The following is a 20,700-nucleotide window of genomic DNA, read 5'->3' on the forward strand; positions in this document are numbered from 1 at the left end:
CTCTGCACCTGTCAGTGCCTGGTCCACCCCGTCCCGTACTCTCTGGGCCCGAGCTCCTGCTCCGTGAACGCAACACCAGGCACTACAGAGACCTGCTGAGAGTTTCTCTCTCCTGGACTCCCATCCCATCCCACACAGGGTCCCAAGGCGAACTTTCAATAGTGGCACATGGAGCTGCTCCCAGGTGGGGCCCCGGGGACCACTGGTCACCAGGGACACTGTGGACTCTGGCAGCCTTGACCCCCCCCGCCCCCGTCCAGGGCCTGGGAACGGTGCAGATGAGGATGGCAGGCCCTCCACCCAGAACACAGGCCAGGGAGGCCCCGTGGTCACCCTTCCCCCACAGAGCCTCAAGCACCTGGCCCCAGTCCAACCGCCTGCTGTCCTGCAGAGGCTTGGCCACAGCAAGCCAGCACTCAGTGGGTCAGAGTCAGCCTGAGAGTGAGCCTGGAGCCACGGTGGGGAGTGGGCTTGTCCAGCAGAGTCCAGACGTGGTGGTCAGGGGTGTCTACCCATTTCAGAGATACACGGAGAGGGTACAGGGTGGGGTGCCCAGAGGAGGAACCCCGCCTGCAGCAGGGTCCAGGCCCAGAACTCACAGAAGGTCCCATGGCCGACATGCAGCCTGCCCACATGCTGCTGGGTTTCCTCTGGAAACTTCCATTCAGGGGCTCATTCCTCCAGCTTAGCAACATAAGATCCGGCTACAGTGCAGTTACGGTGCCTGAGACTCCTGACCCGGCCACATCAAGGAGTAAATGTGTGCGCCTGACAGACAAACTTGTAGCAGTGCCCGGCTGTACAAGGTGCCTGCCTGTCCCAGGCTCAGTGTACCCTGTACAAGGTGTTGGCCTGTCCCAGGCTCAGTGCAAAGCTGTACAAGGTGAATGCCTGTTCCTGTTCAGTGCCCAGCTGTACAAGGTGTGGGACCATCCCTGGCTCAAGTGCACCTGTCCCTGGCTCAGTGTATGGCTGTCTCAGGCTCAGAGCCTGGCAGTACAAGTTGTGTGCCTGTCCCGGCTTGGTGCCCGGCTGTACAAGGTATGAGCCTGGCCCTGGCTCAGTGCCTGCCTGTACAAGGTGAGTGCCTGTCCCTGATCAGTGCCCAGCAGTACAAGGTGTGGGAATGTCCCTGGCTCAAGTGCACCTGTCCCTGGCTCAGTGCACACCTCTCCCGGGCTCACTGCCCGGATGTTCAAGGTATGTGCCTGTACTGGACTCCCCATGCTTCACACAAGATGAGCACCACCACCCACCTCTGAAGCGCTGTTCTGACTGGGAAGGCACACAGTCTGCAGCCATCAGTCACTCGGGGCTCCACGAACACTGCTTCCCCCTCCACAGCCCCCACTCCTGAGCCCTGGGCTCCTGCACAGCCGCAAAAGGGCCTGGTGGAGGGACAGGACCGAGGGGATTAAAGCCAGGGACACGCAATGAGGGCTGCACCGGGAACCTGTGGGTCTCCCCACTCACTGTCCAGAGAGAGAAACGAGGCCAGCACCCAGCCCCCCTGCCGGCCCTGGCCTGGCTATGGGACGCGGCCTCACCTTGGGCAGGTGGACATGTCTGCACTCAGTGTACTGACCCAAGAGCAAGTGACGGCTTCCACAGCCAATGCGCTTCACAGACTCAGGGTGTTGGGGCTGCTTGGCCACTTGAAGAAGTTGAACCAAAACATCCACTTGAAGTCTTGCAACTGCCCCATTCCTTGGAGCAAGCCATTTTAGTACCAAAAACAACAACAACAACAAAGACTAAGAAGAAAGGATACAATGTTCTTTGCACAGAACCAAGGAAATTCTGCTGTGAGGGTCATTGCCCAGGTCACGGTCACGGTCCCATCAGCTGGGCTTCTTTGGTGGCAGCCACAGGTGTGGTGACCACGCGAGTTCATCTCAGAAGATGTTTGACACAGCAATTTCCCCAAATTCTCCCGGCGTCAAGCACACAGCAGGGTTGGAGAACGGCTGCACCCCTCACTGTCTGTGCGACCTGCTGCCGTGGAGCTGACCCGGGCTGCGGAGGGCGGCAGGGCAGCAGATGTGCCAGCCTCACTCCCGACTCTGCCAGAACAAATGGACAGCAGCGCTCAGGAAATGAGGTCATGGCGGAGGCGATGCCATCCACGCTGTGTGACAGTCACAGCTGGAGGAGGGGACTCCGCACAGCGGGAAGCCCCTGACTGACCTGAGCCATCTCTCTGCTGTTTTTTTTAGGGTTAATAATGACGTAGTCATTGGGTTTCGTGTGGGAATCATGGACATCTATGTAAGTGAATTTGTTGTTCCTTGTAAAAAAAAATGAGTTAGGAGAGGACTGGAGAAGTAAGAGGGAATCTCCTAAAATCTGTCCAGAGCACAATGCCATGAGGACCATGAGTGATGAAGAGTGGCACCCACAGCCCCCCGCCTCACCCAGGAGTGTGTGATGAGAACGGTAGGTGCGTAGTTAATATCACAGCAAGTGGATGGGTGGACAGGCACTGCCGTTCTGACAAAGGCTAGGGCGTCACACCCCTGCTTGGACACGTAGAACACAGGGACAGGAACTCTTACATCAGGCATGGAATAGGTCCTGTAAACATGGCTGTGGGAGTGTGATTTACCTGAGAAACATAGGATATAATCATTGGAACTTTCTCTTTACAGTTATAACCTGGTAAATAAATCCTTAACCTTGGACTTTTTATTTATCACCTTTAAATAAGTTAAGCAAGTTTCATAGAACTGACACATCCATTATCAACAGAAAAAAGATTAATGGACGTTTACAACGAGGCCATGGAAGGAAAATGAAGCAAAACAAGATAACAGAGAAAGGTTATGCACAGATGGTCCCTGTGATGTGTTCTTTCTCAGAGAGAATGGAGGCTTAGGAGGAAGAAAGCTTAATGAGAACTATGTGTAAAGAGAGTGTAAAATAAAGCCATGAGATGAACAGCAGAACGAGGCCTCCCCTTGCTCCCTGAACCACGACTCCTCGTCTCCTTTCTTCACCAACGCCTCCCCTCCTCAGGACCCCCTGGACCTGCCGAGGCTGCACCGCAGCGGTGTCAGGGAAAGGCAGGTCAAAACCGCAGTTCAGGACGGCCATTCTTGGGCCGGTGTGATGGTGCAGCAGGCTAAGCCTCTGCTTGCAATGTGGGCACCCACGGTGCAGCACTAGCTGAGCCCCAGCTGTTCAGTTAGGATCCAGCTCCCTGCTCATGGCCTAGGAAAGCAGTGAGGATGACCCAAGTGCTTGGGTCCTGCCACCCACGTGGGAGACCCAGATGGCCCTGGCTACTGTGGCATTAGTGGAGTGAACCAGTGGATAGAAGATATCTGTGTTTCTGTATCCATGTCTATGTGTGTGTGTGTCTGTTGCACTCTGACTTTCAAATAAATAATCTTTAAAAAGGATGGCTAGGGGCCGGTACTAGGGCAAAGTAGGCTAAGCCTCTGCATGCCTGTGAACCAGCATCCCAAATGTGTACCGGTTTGTGTCCCTGGCCACTCGTCTTCCACTCCAGTTCTCTGCTGTGGCCTGGGAAAGCAGTAGAAGATGGCCCGAGTGCGTGGGCCCCTGCACCCACGTGGGAGATCTGGAAAGAGCTCCTGGCTCCTGACTTCAGGTCAGCTGACCTCTGGCTGTTGTGGCCACTAGGGAGTGAACCAGTGGATGGAAGATCTCTATGTCGCTCTCTGCCTCTCCTTCACTCTCCTGTAAATCTGACTTTAAATTTAAACAAATAAACCTTTAAAAAATGACCTTCACCAAACCAACAAAAGACATTTATGGAAAATGTTAACAAAATGGGGCAGATCTTATCTGTGCCAGATGTACATCCTGGACACCATCCCAGGCTCTGACCCTGCTGCCTTTGCTAGAAGCCAGGTGACCAGATGGCCCAACCACAGGTGTCAGCGCCCCCCACTCTAGTGGGATTTGCTTCTCCTATATCCCTGCCCCCCATAAAGGTATAGTAGGACCTGCTGCTCAAACGCGTGCTCTCTCTGGATCTCTCCACCTCCCCCTCTCTTATTCTCTCACCCTCCCCCCACCCATTGGGCTTCCCCCACTTGACAACAAACCTTTCCCTTAACCCCCGTGCCTGGTGTGTTTTGTGGGGCCTCACAGACACCCACAGGTAACAACGCACACTGGAGACACATGGAAGCTCTCAGTACCAAGGAGGCTGTGATCCTCGGGACAGCGGCACAGCGAGTTACAGAAGACGCCGAAGTCTCAGGGCCGTAGACAGCAGCTGCACAGGGGGCTTGTGTTCTCCAAATCATGTGGCCTCCATGGCGCTCAGGGATGAGATTACAAAGGGAAAAACCACATCTGCTGGGAGTTCATTACAAAGCCAAGTTAATTCCAGAAGCCTGAACAAGCCAGGTTAATCACCCTTATCTCAGGGGGATATGGGAATAGAACACACCATCCCAGCACTTCATGTGAACACTGAGTGATAAATTCATGATACCATTCCTAGAGGCCAGTGTTTGAGCAGAGAGTAGTTGTGCCAGTGGGTAGAAACACAGAGGACACTCAGGGACAAGCAGTGACTAAAGGTCGTTCAGACACAAAATGCAGTGACCCTGCTCAGGCCAGAGCTCACGGCACCTCAGGCCACTCTGGCCACTTCCACTCGAGGGTGCCCTGGGCTGGAAGTCCTGGCTGCAGCAATGAGAGGGAGACAGAGAATTCAGGCATCCAGCTTGCAAGGGAGGAGCAACAGATCTGCACACAGAGGGCGTGACCTGACGTAGAGGAAACTTCACTAACCACTCAGGGCTCAGCAAAACTGCAGGGTTCAGGATCAACACAGGAAACTGCTGTTTACAAAACACTAATGACAGTCTGACAGCAAAAGTGATCTAGTTTACAATAAAAGTGATCTAGTTTACAATTATATCAGGAATAATAACACCCTGACAATGAACACTCTGATTAGAAATTGAGAAAACAACTCCATTATGGCATCTAAAGGAACAAGACACTGGGCAATACACTCAACCAATGAGGGAAAACATTGCACTCTGGAAACACCATTGCTGATGTGATTAGAGAGAACACAAACAAAGGAAATACACCCAGGCTCATGAATTAGAAGACAATATTGTTAAGAGTAACACCATCCAGTTTGACCCAGAAATGATACAATTGGTACCAAAATTAAAAGTTGCATCTTTCACATAGATAGACCTTTCTAAGATTCATGGGAAATCTCAAGGGGCCTTGAAGAACAAAACAATATTGAAAAAGAAGAACAGGGGCCAGTGTTTGGGTGAAGCCATGGAAAGCTGCCTCCTACATGCTGGAGCCTCGTATCCCAGTGCCAGTTCAGGTCCTGGCTGCTCCACTTCCCAGCCAGCTTCCTGCTGATACACCTGGGAGAAACAGCAGAGATCAGGTGACAAACTCACTTTATATGGGAACTTCAGGGGCTGGAGCTGTGGCCCAGCGGGTTGAAGCCTTGGCTTACAGTGCTGGTCCCATATGGGCACTGGTTCATGTCCTGGTTGCTCCAGGACTTCTGATCCAGCTCTCTTCCATGGCCTGGGAAAGCAGTAGAAGATGGCCCAAGTCCTTGAGCCCCTGCACCTGTGTGGGAGACCTGGAAGAAGCTCCTGGCTCCTGGCTTCAGATTGGTGCAGCTCCAGCTGTTTCAGCCATTTAGGGTGTTAACCAGTAGATGGAAGATCTCTCTCTCTCTCTCTCTCTCTCTCTCTCTCTCTACCTCCTCTTCTCTCTCTGTGCAACTCTGACATTCAAATCAATCAATAAATCAATCTTTAAAAATATTATTTATTGATTGATTTGAAAGGCTGAATTACACAGAGGCAGAGGCAGAGAGAGACAAGAGATCTTCCATCTACTGGTTTACTCCTCAGATGGCCACAAGGAGCGGAGCTGAGATGATCTGATACCAAGAACCAGGAATTTCTTTCAGGTCTCCTACAAGGGTACAGGGGCCCAAGGACTTGGGCCATCTTCTACTGTTTTCCTAGGCCATCGCAGAGAGCTGATGGGAAGTGGGCAGCCAGGACTCAAGCTGGTGCCCATATGGATGCCGGCACTGCAGGCGGCCACTTTCCCTGCTACACCACAGCGCCAGTCCCTGTTCATGGATTTCAAAAATGTTTTGCACCAAAGGAAGCGTACCTGTTTTTAAAAAAATATTTATTTTTATTGTATTGAAAGGCAGAGTTACAGGGATAGAGAGAGACATAGAGAGAGGGGGATCTTCCATCCACTGATTTCACTCCACAAATGGCCACAATGGCTAGGGCTGGGCCAGGTTGAAGCCAGGATCCAGGAGTTTCTTCCAGGTCTCCCATGCAGGTGCAGGGGCCCAAGTCCTTGGGCCAGCTTCTGGTGTTTTCCCTGAGCACATTAACAGGGCACTGGATCATCAGAGGAGCAGCTAGGACGCTAGCCGGCACTCATATGGGGTCTCGGAATTCCAGGGATATGTGTTTGTTGTGTCCATATTTCCCAATCATTGCACAAGGCACAGTTGTGGATGCAAAAGCAGAGGTTTATTTGTTACCAGCTGGCTGGGACCCCCTACCCGCACAGCCCTTTAGCAATGCACAGCCAAAAGGCCCCCTCCTTTGCATAAGAGAGGTGTTTATAGCCTCACACTTCTAAGCCTGCAGGTCATCTCCTACCTAGGTTACCTTCTAACTCTCTATATGGCAAGGTATTGGGACCTAACATGTTCATTGGTTCATGTAAATGCAAAGACTATATATGTTATGTGCTGGGAAGGCCACACAAAGAGACGGCAAGGGTAGAACCGGCGGGAAGTAAGCAACGGGCCATAAATCCCAGGGGAGCTCTTGGGGGGCAGGAGGTCATAAATTCCAGGGGGGCATAGCAGGCAAGCAAGCAGCCAGAGTGCAGAAGCAGAACCGGCATTTGGCAAGCTAGGGACTCCAGCTCTACAATGCTGAGCCACAACAACGACCCCCTCAACTTATCTTTATTTAAAAAAAAAAAGATTAATTTTCATTTCTTTATTTGAAAGTCAGAATTACACAGAAAGAGGAGAAGCAGAGAAAGAGAGAGGGAGAGAGAGGTCTTCCATCTGATGGTTCACTCCCCAATTGGCAGCAATGGCAGGAGCTGCGTGATCTAAAGCCAGGAGCCTGAGGCTTCTTCCAGGTCTCCCATGCAGGTGCAGGGGCCCAAGGACTTGGGCCGTCTTCCACTGCTTTCCCGGGCCACAGCAGAGTTGGATTGGAAGAGGAGCAGCTGGGTCTCAAACCGGTGCCCATATGGGATGCCAGCACTTCAGGCCAGGGCATTAACCCACTGCACCACAGCGCCAGCACCTTAACTTAACTTTTAATTCCATTTTCCATGAACTTTTCTATCTTCCCAAATCAATACAGAGTGAGGAAAAGTTAAATTACATAAAGTGAAGCCATCAACATAACCTGGAGGCAGGGAATGCCAGACCTTCAACTGCAAACCTACACGGAGCAGTCGCCAGGCCACGGCACGCAGCTGTCCACGTCTGTTCATGATGACTGATTTCTCAGCTGTGGGACTTAGTCACAAATGTGCATTAGTTCTATTAACCCTCACAAGCCGTGATAATATGAGTAATTCCTTAACTGTCTATCATAATTGTGTTATAAATCCTGAGTGAGATAAAGTATTATGAAGTTTTGGTAAACTTAGACTCTAATCCTTTGTGAGAGATTACAATATTGGCTTCCCCAATTAAATATAAATGCTTTCCAAATGAAGGATAAAGAACCAAACTCCCACAGAACAAAAGTAGGAACGGGAAACAAAGACATTATACATAGATTGATTGATCTTCTATGTGTATATAATTTGCTTTAACATAAGACAAATGTTCCAACTCCATAACTAGAGAAATGCAAGTTAAACACCACTGGAACACTACTTCTCACCAATCAGATTAGCAGACGTCAAGCATACAAGACAGTGCGGGGTGTGGCGGGGCATCAGGAAACAGGCCCGCCTGTAAAATGCAGGTCCCACCACCCCCACAGGGCAGTCTGGGAGCCCCAACAGAGCCCCACCCAGGATTCACGAGTCTGGCCCAGGAATGATTCGGAGAAGCAACCACATTACAAGTAGCAGGAAAGTGGGGTGCTCACAGCTACCATGGAAGCGTTGTTTGTGATGCAAAATACACAGCTAACCCAGTGCCCACAGCACAGAGAGGCCGAGAAACCACGCCCTGCGTCCCACGCAGCTGACAGCAGAGTGGGCAGGGCCCACACATGGTGCAGAGATGGGAGGTGAGGAGAGCAACGTGGCAGGAAGGTGTCCACAGTGGGCGACTCTGGGAGGCGGCCCAGCTGGACAGCATCCAGAAACCCGCAGTGCCCAGACAGAGCACCCGGGACAACAGACCGCCCGTGTGGCCCAGCCCCCAGGGGCCCTCAGTGTGGGGAGCGAGCCTCGGACAGAGCACAGACGCCCGGCCGGGAGCTGACCGAGCGGTGGGAGCTCACGCAGGTGCGGCCTTCCCGGCTCCCTGCAGCACTCCGGCCTCAAGGGCGTGGGGCTGGGGAGAGAATCCTTTACCTGGTCCTGGACAGGAACTTAAATCAATACGTAGACAGGCAGAAGCTGGTGCGTCCAGGCAGAAAGCTACACACTAGCTTACGGCAGAAATAAAAAGAAAGAAAGACTCAATGTGAACAACAGAAAAGACAAAATGCAGTTTTATTTGTAAACGGTTCAGAGAGAAGAAAATGTGGAAGTGGGCGAGAGGGGGTCGGGGATGCAAATGAGGCCCCCAGAGTCCAGGTAAACAAAGAACCAGAGGAAGTCCTGAAGGCAGGAAGATGGGCAGCGGGGTCAACTCCCAGCAGCAACAGGACCAAGGTTGGGGTGACGGGCACCCAAGGCCATCTGGAGGAGGAAGCATGGACAAGTTCAGACTCCCAGGCCACTGTTTTCATGGAGAGGATGAGTACTCCCAGCCCTGTGACCTCTCTCATCCCACCCTGAAGCTCACAGACCACCCCCCCAGGGCTAAGAGGTTCTGAATCAGGAACTCAGATGGGAGGGAGGACCACCACCACACTGATCCTGACTGGGGAAGCAGAGGGCCCAGGCCCACTCTCCCTCCAGGCTTCCCTGGGGCTGGGGGATGTAGCACCTCTGCTCCCACCCTTGGCAGGCCCCCGCCTGTGCAGGCCCCAGCGTGCTGAGCTGGGGTACAGGGAGCTGGGAGAGGAAAGCATGGCCCAAAGCCAGCCTCCCACAGGACACTGCTCCACCCAAGTCACACGGGGGTGGGGCCTGACCTGATTCGCCTGCCTCAGCTCCCTGTCCCTCTCACGGACCCACCCTTCCTGGCGAATGTCTCCACAACAGGGCAGTGCACGGTGTCCCTACCAGGCCCAGTCTGTGGGAACAGGGGTTTTGTGCAGGGCCAGGAGAATGGGAGACTGTGCGAGTCTCTGCAGAGAGCGTCCCTGCTCCGTGCTGCCCAAAGCCACCAGCCCGTTTCCCTCACGTGGGACTCCCATCTCCAGGCGTGGAGCCAGCGTGGACAGTGAGGGTTGGGGAGCCCCACGCCACCCTTGCTCTCACTGCTGCCAGCAGAGGCTGGGAGGGGAGAGACCGGTGGCAGGGAGTGTCGTAAGCACCTACTCTCACGCAGCTCGACAGTAGCAAGTGTGACGTACGACTTGTCAGTCATGGGAAGAAAGGAACACCAGGACACAAGACTGTCTTTCCAATGAGAGATTTCATTGCTTACACACCAGGTGTTTTTATCACACTACTCATCAGCATGCTTATTGATGTCAATACACTTATCAATATCAATATACTTATCAATCTATACTATTTAATGCACATCAATAAACTTAACACCACTACTTAATGTGACTTAACTACTTCACTACTTAGCTTAACGTAACTACTTATCTTCTACTTAACTTCCTTACTATAATAACACTTAACTATCAGAGTAACACTATTTCCTTAATGGCTAGAGGACTACTGGGATCAATACCATTAATATCAATAACGATAATACTACTTGAACTTACTCATTACTCCTCAGATCACAGTATACAGTGTTAAAGAAACTTTGAGGGCTATCCAATTATAATAGTGTATGTACATCAAGGTCTCCAGCATTATTTACAGATACCTCGCATAGGGTCAAAGCATAGTTATATTATATTACACATGACTACCATTATTTGTAAAAGCTGCATTTTCAAGGCTCGTATCACAGTCATGAAATAAAGTGTCAGTGTTCAAGGTCCAGAGGTCCATGTCTCGGCAGAGACGGATCTCGGATCAGTCACTCACAGGCAAGAAGTCGTGGGAAGGCTGTCACTCTTGCAGTAGGCTCCAAGTTCCCAGGCTGACGGCCAGGCGAGAAGTTGGAGAGGTCCCCAGCTGAGAGGCCTGGTCCAGCTCTGTGGTCAGGTCTGGCAGCAGGCTGATAAGGAGTCCAGGCCAGGCGGTGAGGCGGCATCTCGGCTGGTCAGGCACGGAGGCAGGACAGCAATGCAGCAGCTCCAGATGGCCTCTTGATCCCGTCGTCACCTTGGGCCACGTAGCAAAAGCTAGCGGGCTGGCTCTTCGACTCCAAATGCAAGGAGTTCCAGAGGTTCACTAGCACTGGGCCACGCACACACACACTCACACACACAGTGGGGTTACAGCTCAGGGACAGCTCTGCAGGTCGGCTTGTGCTGCTACCTGCTCCGTGCAGAGTAGCGGCTGCCTCGTCAGCTCTGGATGTGTGGAGATCCAGAGGTTCACACACACACACACCAGGCCATGATCCCTGAGAGGATGGAGAGTGGTGCTGTTACCGGAGAAATTGCAGGGTTCTTGTCTTCGCGCAAGAAAGAATTCAGGCATGAGACAGAGTAGTGGGAGGAAAAATAGCAAGGTTTATTAGGGAAGGGACATCCGTAAGGATGGATGGGCACCCCTCAGACAGAGCCTGAGAGACTGAGGGGGGAAGGAGCGAGGTTACATGATTGAGTAGAGAGATTACACCTGACCAGGCCAGGCGGGCGGCTCAGCAGAGAGGCAGAGGGCTGAGCGCGAAGTCCGGTTGAGGCTGGGGGTTTTTAAGGAGATGGGTCTTTGTCTTCACACATCTCCTCCTGAAACAAAGGATTTTATGGCTGTAAATATTAAGAAGCTCCTATCTGAGTTTTCCCTTGAAGGTATCAGACAGGAGGAAGCCTAGCTGGTGCCATCCTGGGTTCAGAGGAAGGGTGAGCAGGACCCTCTAGAGAATGGGGATCCGGAGCAGGGTGTTTGAAATGCAGATACTGGGCTGCATCTGGGAGATTGTGGAAGATTTGTCAGGCTGAAGGGGCAGGGATCTCCGCCTGGCAGGTTATCAGGTAGAAGGGGGCAGGGCAGGATGCGAACACTGGGCTGCCCCTGAAGCATTATCGGGATAACTTTGAGATGTAGATGCATATGCTGGACGTAGAAGTCTTCTCTGCAGGCCTTTGTCACACACACATAATTCATAGCTAACTTCCTGCCTAACAGTGCCAGGGCTCCCTTTTTATCCTCATTCTCCAGGAGTCCTCCAGCTTGCGGTCCTCCGACTTCTTGTCCAGTCAACGCTGTTTCCTCCTTGCTTGCAGTTGGACAGTCCAGTCAATACTGCTCCCGCCTTACTTAGGTTTGAATGGTCCGTCAGCGTGGGTAGGGGGGCATTGTCCACAGCACACTGTTATCTGACTGACCAGAGTTGTCTGCTTGGTGTGATTAGGAGTGTCTCCCTAACAGCCGTTAGGCATTGCCTCAGCTCCTGACTTACAACTCCACTTACTTTTATTTTTGTGGCTAGTGGCAACTTCTTAACTCAGTGTTTTACTGTGTTTCCACAGTTCATCTCCTTTCCAGGTAGGCGGTGATCCCTGATTCTTTGAGATTCCTGGGGGATTCTCCACAGGGAGTGAGTGGAGGGAGTGGCCGGGGTGTTTCCCCCACACGTGATGATGGTTTGAGGACATGGCTGAGCTGACCTCACGTGTGGCTCCATGAACACGGACAGCTGTGAGGGGTCAGGAAGCAGACCTCCCCTCCCCTGGCCAGAAAGAAAAACAAAATCCTCTTCTGGGAGTGATCCACCAAGAGCCACCGGTACCAGGGGCCACACGGGCCGCCGTCTCCCCACTTCCTGGACTGCAGCCCGCACCTGACCTCCATGAACTCAGCTCGCAGGAGGGCTCGGGGCACCTGCTCCCTGGACCCACGTGACCCAGCGTGTGGCTTCTCCAGCTCAGAGAACTGTGTCCCAGCTCACAGCCCCTCCTGCCTGGACCAGGGTCCCCAACTCTCAGGCCTAAGCCCAGCCTGGAGCTTCCGGACTGCAAAGAGTGGCCAGGACCCCTCCCCCACCCAGGTAACAGTGGGCATTGGAGAGATGGGCTGAGAAGCAGGGGCCCCAGCAGAGGTCAGCCCACTGCTGCAGGCCAGGGCCAGAAAAGGCAGGCGAACAGGGTGGGAGCTGCCAGCAGGAACAGGAGCAAGGGGGCAGGTGTGGGGGTGGGGCACAGGGGCAGCTGAGCGCCTCCCAGGGAGACTGGCTGACACCCTGAGCATTATTGGTGCATCACAGCAGTGTGGGGACTACACGTCACACAAGGAAGTGGTCACACAAGGAAGTGGGAGACCATTAATTTCAGGAAGTATTTACTAAGTTTTGTTTTCTAAGAATTGGGGCTTCCCGTCTTCCTGGAGTGTCATGGACATACAATTATCTCCCCCCCTTCTTACGCTGGGCATCCCGCATTAAGTCATTGAGCAAGCAGAGCAGTACAGAAGCAAAAAGCAATTGATATTTAGCATCAGTTCTAGATTTTTTTCATTTCAACATTCTCCCCTTTTCTTTCTCAACATGAGGAATCCTCCTCATGTGGAACATTTGCAAAGTCCTGGTGCAGTATCATGACTGAGACAGCGTTGATCCTTCCTTGACAAGTTAAGGATGCAAGGTCCAAGAGTTAGCAACAGTAGCAGGATTACAAGTGGCCCTGTTAGAGCTGATACCAAGGTAGTTAGCCAAGGGGAGACATTAAACCAGGACTCAAACCATCCTTCTTGTTGTTCGCGTTCCTTTTTTCTTTTTTTTTTTTTCTTTTTTTTTTTTTTTTTTTTTTTTTTTGACAGGCAGAGTGGACAGTGAGAGAGAGAGACAGAGAGAGAAAGGTCTTCCTTTTGCCGTTGGTTCACCCTCCAATGGCCGCCGCTGCAGCCGGCGCACCGCGCTGATCCTGGCAGGAGCCAGGAGCCAGGTGCTTTTCCTGGTCTCCCATGGGGTGCAGGGCCCAAGCACCTGGGCCATCCTCCACTGCACTCCCTGGCCATAGCAGAGAGCTGGCCTGGAAGAGGGGCAACCGGGACAGAATCCGGCGCCCCAACCGGGACTAGAACCCGGTGTGCCGGCGCTGCAAGGTGGAGGATTAGCCTATTGAGCCACGGCGCCGGCTCCCTTTTTTCTTGTAGCTAGGCCTTCCCCCACCATAGCCCTTGAGTCATGTACTACCCCAGGATGGTAGTTATGTCACAACGCGGCACACAATCCACCTTGTTGGAGAAAAAGGAGGTCCAATCCCCGTCTGTTTGGTAGAGTCACTTCTGCTAGGGAAGTGAGAGATTTTTCCAAATGACTGGTGGAGGATTCTATTCTTTCAATGTCTATATCTATGGCTGCTCTTAAACCAGAGAAGTTCTGGTTTTGTTGGACCGGAGAAGCTATTCCAGTGCCTGTCCCAGCGATTCCCAATCCAAGTAGAGTGGCCACTGGAACAGCCGTGAAGACCTCTCTTTTGTGTATATGAGGGCCCTCCAAGTGGTTGTTCCTCTCAAAGAGGTTTAGCATTTCATCTGTTGGATGGAAATACACTTTAGGAAATATCGGAACCAATACACAATATTCCTTGGATTGGACGGCTATCTTGCCATTGAAACAGGGGGTAAGTCCCGACTTTAACATGCCCACCAGCTATTGTCTGGGGGTAGAAAGTATCCCTCCTGGGTTACAGGCTGGGATCGGTGGCAGAGGGGTTCTGGCCATTTACTTCAACAACGCACAATCCCTTTCCATTGACTGATGGCACGGTTAGTCCCGTTTGTGCTTTTTGCTTCCATCGACATCCTTGTGGATCCCGGATAACAGTAGAGTTCCCCATGGTCCCCCAGCCTCACAAAGGGCAATTGCGTGTCATATCAAAGCCTGAGTTGCATTAGGGTTAGTAGCATTAAGAGCCTGATATACAGCTTGCGGCAGGTCCCATAGTGGGTGGGTGTGTTTCAGAGACTATTGGCCTGTGAGTGGGAGTGTGAGGAGTGCCCCAGTGGAGGGAGGGAGGAGTGAATCGTAGCTAGGAGTCAAAGGGCCCGACACAAGCTGCCTCCTGGTCGTTGGAGAAACTGATTTGTGGCTTTTATCCTCTTTCAGGGAGGCCAAAATTTTACTGGGGCCTACTGCTTTCAGAACCTTTGAATGAGAAATATCCCCCCTCTATCCGTTCCCTCTTGGTAGTACCTTAATCCCCAGCTCCTACCATAGTCCCACCTAGTGTCCTCAGGAGCTGTTACATTAATTTGGATTTTTCCACATAGTTGGTTGGGATTGTGGTCCCTTCCTGGTCGCCAGCCAGCCTCCCACTGTTGCCAGGTGTATAAAGGTTTACAGTCTGGTGGGTAATATCTTATTTAGATATTCGGGTCTCTCCCAGTCCCGTATATCCACTGGGGTGCTATCGTTTCGCAGCCCCAGTAACCACAGTAATAGTGACTGCGGTTGTTACAATATGATGGTCCCATGTCAGGGCACATATAGAATAAGAGACGGTTAGCTTTATCACTAGTCCAGATTTGATCGCACACAGGGACCAGTTTGCAGAGGGTTGTTATGAAAGATGTGGCTGTTGACTCCCCAGGCGCTCCAGTTTGTGACTTAACAACTTCGCCCTGCCTGCTCAGTACCCATTTATGGGGTCGGTGTAGATTCTTTTGCCATTCTCATCTGACTAACGAGGAGCAGGCTCAGGATTTGCAGTGCTGTCATCTCGCCGAGTCAGCTTTAATTGGAGGGGGTTGTCTCGGTCCCCGTGAACGGCTTACTGCTCAGCTGCTTCCCCTTCCAGTCCCGTTGCTCTCTGGATGTGGGAATGATGTAGCCAGGCTCCTATTCTATCTACCTTAACCACCTTACGTGACAAACACAACATAAGGCCTTTTTGTTTGGGTTTTAATGACTTTGCATTGTGTCTTTTAACCCGTACCCAATCCCCTGGTTCCCAGCGATGTAGAGGCATTGGCATTGGGCCTGACTCTTCCTCCTGGCTCAGTGCAGCCAGCACAGGCCACAAGAGCCTGCATTCCCTTAAGTAGGTTCCTGTTATTAGTTTCATCTCGAATTCTGGGTGATCTGGATACACTGGAGAACGGGACCCATACATGATTTCAAAAGGAGTTAAATTAAGTTTATAGGGGGTGTTTCACACCTGGAACAAAGCATATGGAAGGAGCATCACCCAGTTTTCGCCAGTCTCCACTGCCAATTGAGTTACCGTCTCCTTTAGCGTCCGGCTCACGCGTTTTACTTGACCCGAACTTCGGGGGTTGTATTCACAATGCAGTTTCCAATTTGTCCCCAAAACTTGGGCTAATTTTGTATCAATTTACTAAAAGCCAGTCCATTATCAGAGCCAATCACATTAGGAGTCCCAAACCTGGGGATGATTTGTTCTAGTAAAACTTCTGGCCACGGTCTCTGTGGTCTCTTCCTTTGTCGGGAAAGCCTCCACCCATCCCGAAAACGTGTCTATAAATACTAATAAGTATTTGTGTTCGTACTTGCCTGGCCTCACCTCAGTGAAATCCACCTCCCAGAACCACCCTGGTCTCCACCCCCTTTCCCTCTTTCCGGAATGTGCTTCTATCTTACAGCTAGCCGTCATCACCTGACACGCTCAACAATTTTTCCCAAGTTCTCGAATCAAGTGTCCCTGGTGGCAGAATTTTACTCGGGCAGCAGAGAGGAGCTGTTTTACTTTATTTTCTCCCAAATGGGTGGATCGATGTAGGTTGTGACTGATGTGTGTAGGCCCGGGCGCTGTAGCAAGATGAGGCTCTCCCCATCTCTCGCCCATTTGCCCAGGTGCACTGGGTATTTACTAGATTTTATCCATTGCAAATCTTCTTCAGTGTGGAGGGGTTCTGGGGGAAGGTCTCCTATTCCATACTGGGGCAATGCAACAGTCAAAGCATGATCACAGTCTGGTGTTGGTACAAATGCATTCTCTCTAACAGTGACCAGTCCGACTTCTAGCATCTTATGTAGGTCATCTCTCTGTCCCATCGCTCTGGTATGCAAGATAGCCGGTTTGGAGGGTAACTCAAGGACCCTCTGGAAGGCCATAACTTCCTCTCTGGAGCAGGTCTCCCATAGTTGCAAGAAGTCCCCTTCTCCTCGTAGTACTTGGTAGACTCTCCAAGTATATTTATAGAGAGAGTCAATCTTTTTTCTTTGGCCATCTCCAAGGCTACCCTCGCGGCCACCAAGGAGGCCTGGTGAAGACTGTACTCCACATCCACAGCCTCCCGGTTTATTGAGGAATGCCAAATAGTTCTGAGTTCTTTGTCCACTGCAGCGGCTGCCGCGAGTCTCACCCATCCATTTTTCCCGGGGGATCTGAAACTGTCCCCGACAGCCAGCCATACGTAGTCACTGTGTGTCAATCCATAGTCAGCAAGCTGTCTCTCGTCTACATTCAATTTTATTCCAGCGCACGGGGCCTTGGTTAGCAGAGCCGCCTCCCTAGCGCCCTGTCTGCCAGCTGATTCCCTTTAGACACAAAGTCTCTTCCCTTTTGATGTCCCAGAATAGGCACCACCGCCACTTCTTTAGGTTTACTCACGCCTGTAGTAGGGCTATCATCTCAGCCTTGTTCTTGACCTCCGCTCCCCCAGAGGTTCGGAAGCCTCTTTCCCTATAGATCGCCCCGTGGATATGCACTGTGCCAAACGCATAACGGCTGTCAGTGCATATAGTCACTCTCTTTCCTTCTGCCAGTCTAAGGGCAGCTGTCAGGGCCATCAGCTCAGCTCTCTGTGCTGAAGCGGCTCCACTCAGACGCTGTTGGAAAATGATGTTGCCTTGCCCATCAACCATGGCTGCCCCTGTATGCCTCTTACCATTTTCCACAAAGCTGCTCCCGTCGGTGAACCATATTAGGTCACATTGTGGTAGGGGCCGATCCTTGAGATCCTCGTGGATGGTAGCAGTTTCCGCCAAAATCTCCAGGCAGTCATGTACTGGTTCATCGAGATCTAGTGTTGGCAGCAGAGTGGCAGGATTGAACTGGAGGGGCCCTTGGAATCTGACTCGGGGCACATCTAGCAGCAAGCCTTGGTAACGAGTGAGTCGGGCATTGGTCATCCACTTACCCGGCAGTTGTCACAGGTCTCCCTCTATGGCATGGGGGTGATGATACTGAGAGGTTGGCCAAAAGTCAATTTATCCGCGTCCTTCACCAGGACAGCTGTAGCGGCTATGACTCTCAGGCATGCCGGCCATCGGCCGCTACTGGGTCCAGTTTCTTTGATAGATAAGCCACAGGGCATTTCCAGGGTCCCCTGGCTTGGGCTAGCACCCCCTCTGCAACTCCCTTGGGTTCATCTACGAACAGGTAATAGTCTTTGGTGGGATCTGGGAGTGCCAATGCTGGGGCCGAGAGGAGGGCTGTCTTTAATGTCTTAAAAGCCTCTTCCATCTCATCAGTCCGTGTCCAATTTTGACCCTCTCGGCTGCCCTCATATAGGGGTCGGGCTATTTCCACAAACTGGGGAATCCACAGCCAGCAGCAGCCCACTGAGCCTAGGAATTCCCATCCCACCTCAGACTTTGAGGTCTGGGAATCCTTAATACTGTTTGTTTCATTGCTGCATGAGCCATCTCTGGCCTGCTCTTAGTTATATCTCAAGTATGTTACCTCTGGTCGGCAAATCTGAGCTCTTTTCACACTAGCCCGATGGCCCAGTCGTCCAAGGGCCTCAAGCAACTCGAGTGCCCTTCATACATTCCTCTTGGGTCTCATTAGCTATTAACAAATCATCTACATATTGCAACAGAGTCACAGATGGGTGGGTCATCTGATACTCACTCAGGTCTTCGCTCAAGGCCTCGTTAAACAGTGTGGGACTGTTTTTGTATCCCTGTGAGAGCAGAGTCCAGGTGAGCTGTCCATGTTGTCCAGTTTCCTCATCCCACCACTCAAAGGTGAATATCTCTTGCCTTTTGGCAGTGAGGGGTAGACTCAACAAAGCATCGTTTAAGTCTAAAATAGTATACCATAACTACGTTGGGATCAGGCTGCTAAGGAGACTGTGTGGGTTGGGGAAGGTTGGATGAATGTCCTCCATTCTTCTGTTGACCTCCCGGAGGTCCTGCACTGGTCTATAGTCCTTTCCCCTGGCTTGCATACAGGCAACAAGGGCATGTTCCAAGGGGATCTGCACCATCTCAAGATGCCTTCCCGCAATAACCTCTGTATATGAGGTGTTATCCCTTGCCTTGCCTCGGCAGGCATCAGTACTGGTGCACTCTCACAGGCTCCGCTCCTGGCTTCAGTGACTAACCGGTCCTATACCCACTGTCTCTGCCCAAGCATGCAGGTATCTCTCAACCAGATATCAGACCTCTGGGGCCCATCCTTTTGACAATGTTACCGGCTGGTACAGTCTGTATTCATCTTGGGCCATTATGTTGAGGACTTGTATAGGTCATCCACCATCCCCACCCCGTCAGTCACCCTGACTCCATCCTCTGAGAAAATAGATGTGAGCACGTAATTTAGTGAGCAAGTCTCTTCCAATCAGAGGAGTGGGGCATTCCAGAATCACCAGAAATGAGTGTTTTATTTGTTTTTGTCCCAAATCCACAGTTCCTTTTGTAGTCCATTTGTAAGCCTTTGATCCAGTAGCCCCCTGGAAGATACTGATTTTATTGGTCATTTTACCTTTATCTTGGTTTACCACCAAGAATTGTGCTCCTGTATCAACCAAGAAATCAACTGGAGTCCCCTCCAGCTTTAGGGTTACCCTGGATCGGGGAGGGGGTCTGGGTCCCATCTCCCCTATTTGCTGTCTTTCCTCTCCCCTGTGGACAAGGAACCTATTGTTCTTAGGTTTATCTCTTTTTCCCTTTAGTTTAGGGCATTTATTTTCCCAGTGTCCCTTTTCTTTACAGAAGGTGCATTGTTCTCTATTAAGTCTTGGCCGCTGCTTACCCTGCCAAGGACGGTACTGCCTCTCTCTCTCTCCCTCCCCCTTCCTGATTCTGTAGTCAGGAATATTTTAGCCATTTCTCTCTGATTCTTTCTCATCTCTTTAGCCTGAAGCTTGCAGCTTTCTCTCGCCTCTCTTCCTCCTCTATCCATCGCCTCTCCTTTCTTTCTCTTTCTCCTCTGCCCTGTGTTCCTCTTCCCTCTCTAGGTCCTCCCGATGCAACCTATCCTGTCTCTCCTTGAGAGTCTCTTGAGTGTGATACACCTTCTCTGCCACTTTAAGCAAATCTTGAATCCCCTTTTCTGTCACCCCTTCTAGCTTTGCAACTTGCTTTTAATATCAGGGGCTGACTGGTTCACAAAAGCCAATACCACAGCTGCCCGTGCCTCTCTTCCTGGATCCAAAGCTGTATACTGTCTGAAGGACTCAGACAGCCTTACTGGAAAAACAGAGGGACTCTCTTCTGGCTCCGGGCACAAAGAATGTACCTTAGAGATATTTGCTGGTTTCCCAGCCACTGCCTGGAGGCCGGCCATTAGAGTCTGGTGATAAATTCGGAGACACTTGAAGAGTTAAAATTGTGTATGTGCGGGTGTAAAAAGTTAAGCTTAAGCTTACAGGTTTAAACCTTCCTGGTGCAGCTGTGAAAATAAAACAGAGTAAAGTAGCACCTTGACAGTAGGGACTCCATTTTGGAGCACTTGAGACTGCATTCTGGGAAAGCAACCCCCCCCCCCGTGAGACTCTGGTCTGAAACTATGATCTCAAATAGTCGGACAATAGCAGTGCACTATATCACCCTTGGCAACACACAAAAACCCCCTAGCATGATTGCTCAAGCTTAAAAGTAGAAAGGTTGCACCTGGGTTACCTGGGCTAATAATGAAGATGTGATTTGTCTATGTCTTAAAATCATAATTGCTGATTGTAAAATTTTAGCAACCGCTTAGCAACCGTGTATTCTCTCCCCCCTCCCGATTTTGTGGTTTTTGCCTTTATAAACCCTATGCTGTAGTTCCTCACGGCTCCTCTGTCCTTGGCAGAGGGCCCCAACATGTTGGATCAATAAATTTAACCCTTTGCTGGTTGCATGAGAGAATAAGTCTCTTGGAGTCGTTCCTCGGGCGGTGGGCTTTTTCAAACCCTAACATTTGGAGGTTCCACTGAGATCTGACTGCTGCCTGTGGACGCCTCCAGTGGATATCTTTGGGGTGAGTATGCGCCTATTGTTTTGATTGAACGTGTACACTTTGATCTGTTGTTTGGTGAGGTTTGTTATTTGTTTGTAATCGGCAGCATGGTTGTAGGGCTCGAGCGAGAGCTCCACCCGACTGTGGCGGGCAGACGTGCTCCAGAGCCACAGACCACATCCCGGGGGGATGCCCCGGGAGAAAGGGAGAACTGGGGACGCCCAGTGTTTCCTGT

The 20,700-nt window shown here is 51.4% G+C and overlaps 1 long non-coding RNA gene across 1 annotated transcript in view; it reads right to left on the bottom strand.

The window, feature by feature from the left end:
* The window catches only part of LOC149125939 (uncharacterized), a 91,446-nt gene that overhangs the window by 38,073 nt on the left and 32,673 nt on the right, over window positions 1-20,700 (bottom strand). The window lies entirely within an intron of this gene.

This window comes from Oryctolagus cuniculus, chromosome 6 (genome assembly GCF_051225735.1).
Source record: "Oryctolagus cuniculus isolate XC-2025 breed Fujian yellow rabbit chromosome 6, ASM5122573v1, whole genome shotgun sequence".
Classification (NCBI taxonomy): Eukaryota; Metazoa; Chordata; class Mammalia; order Lagomorpha; family Leporidae; genus Oryctolagus; species Oryctolagus cuniculus.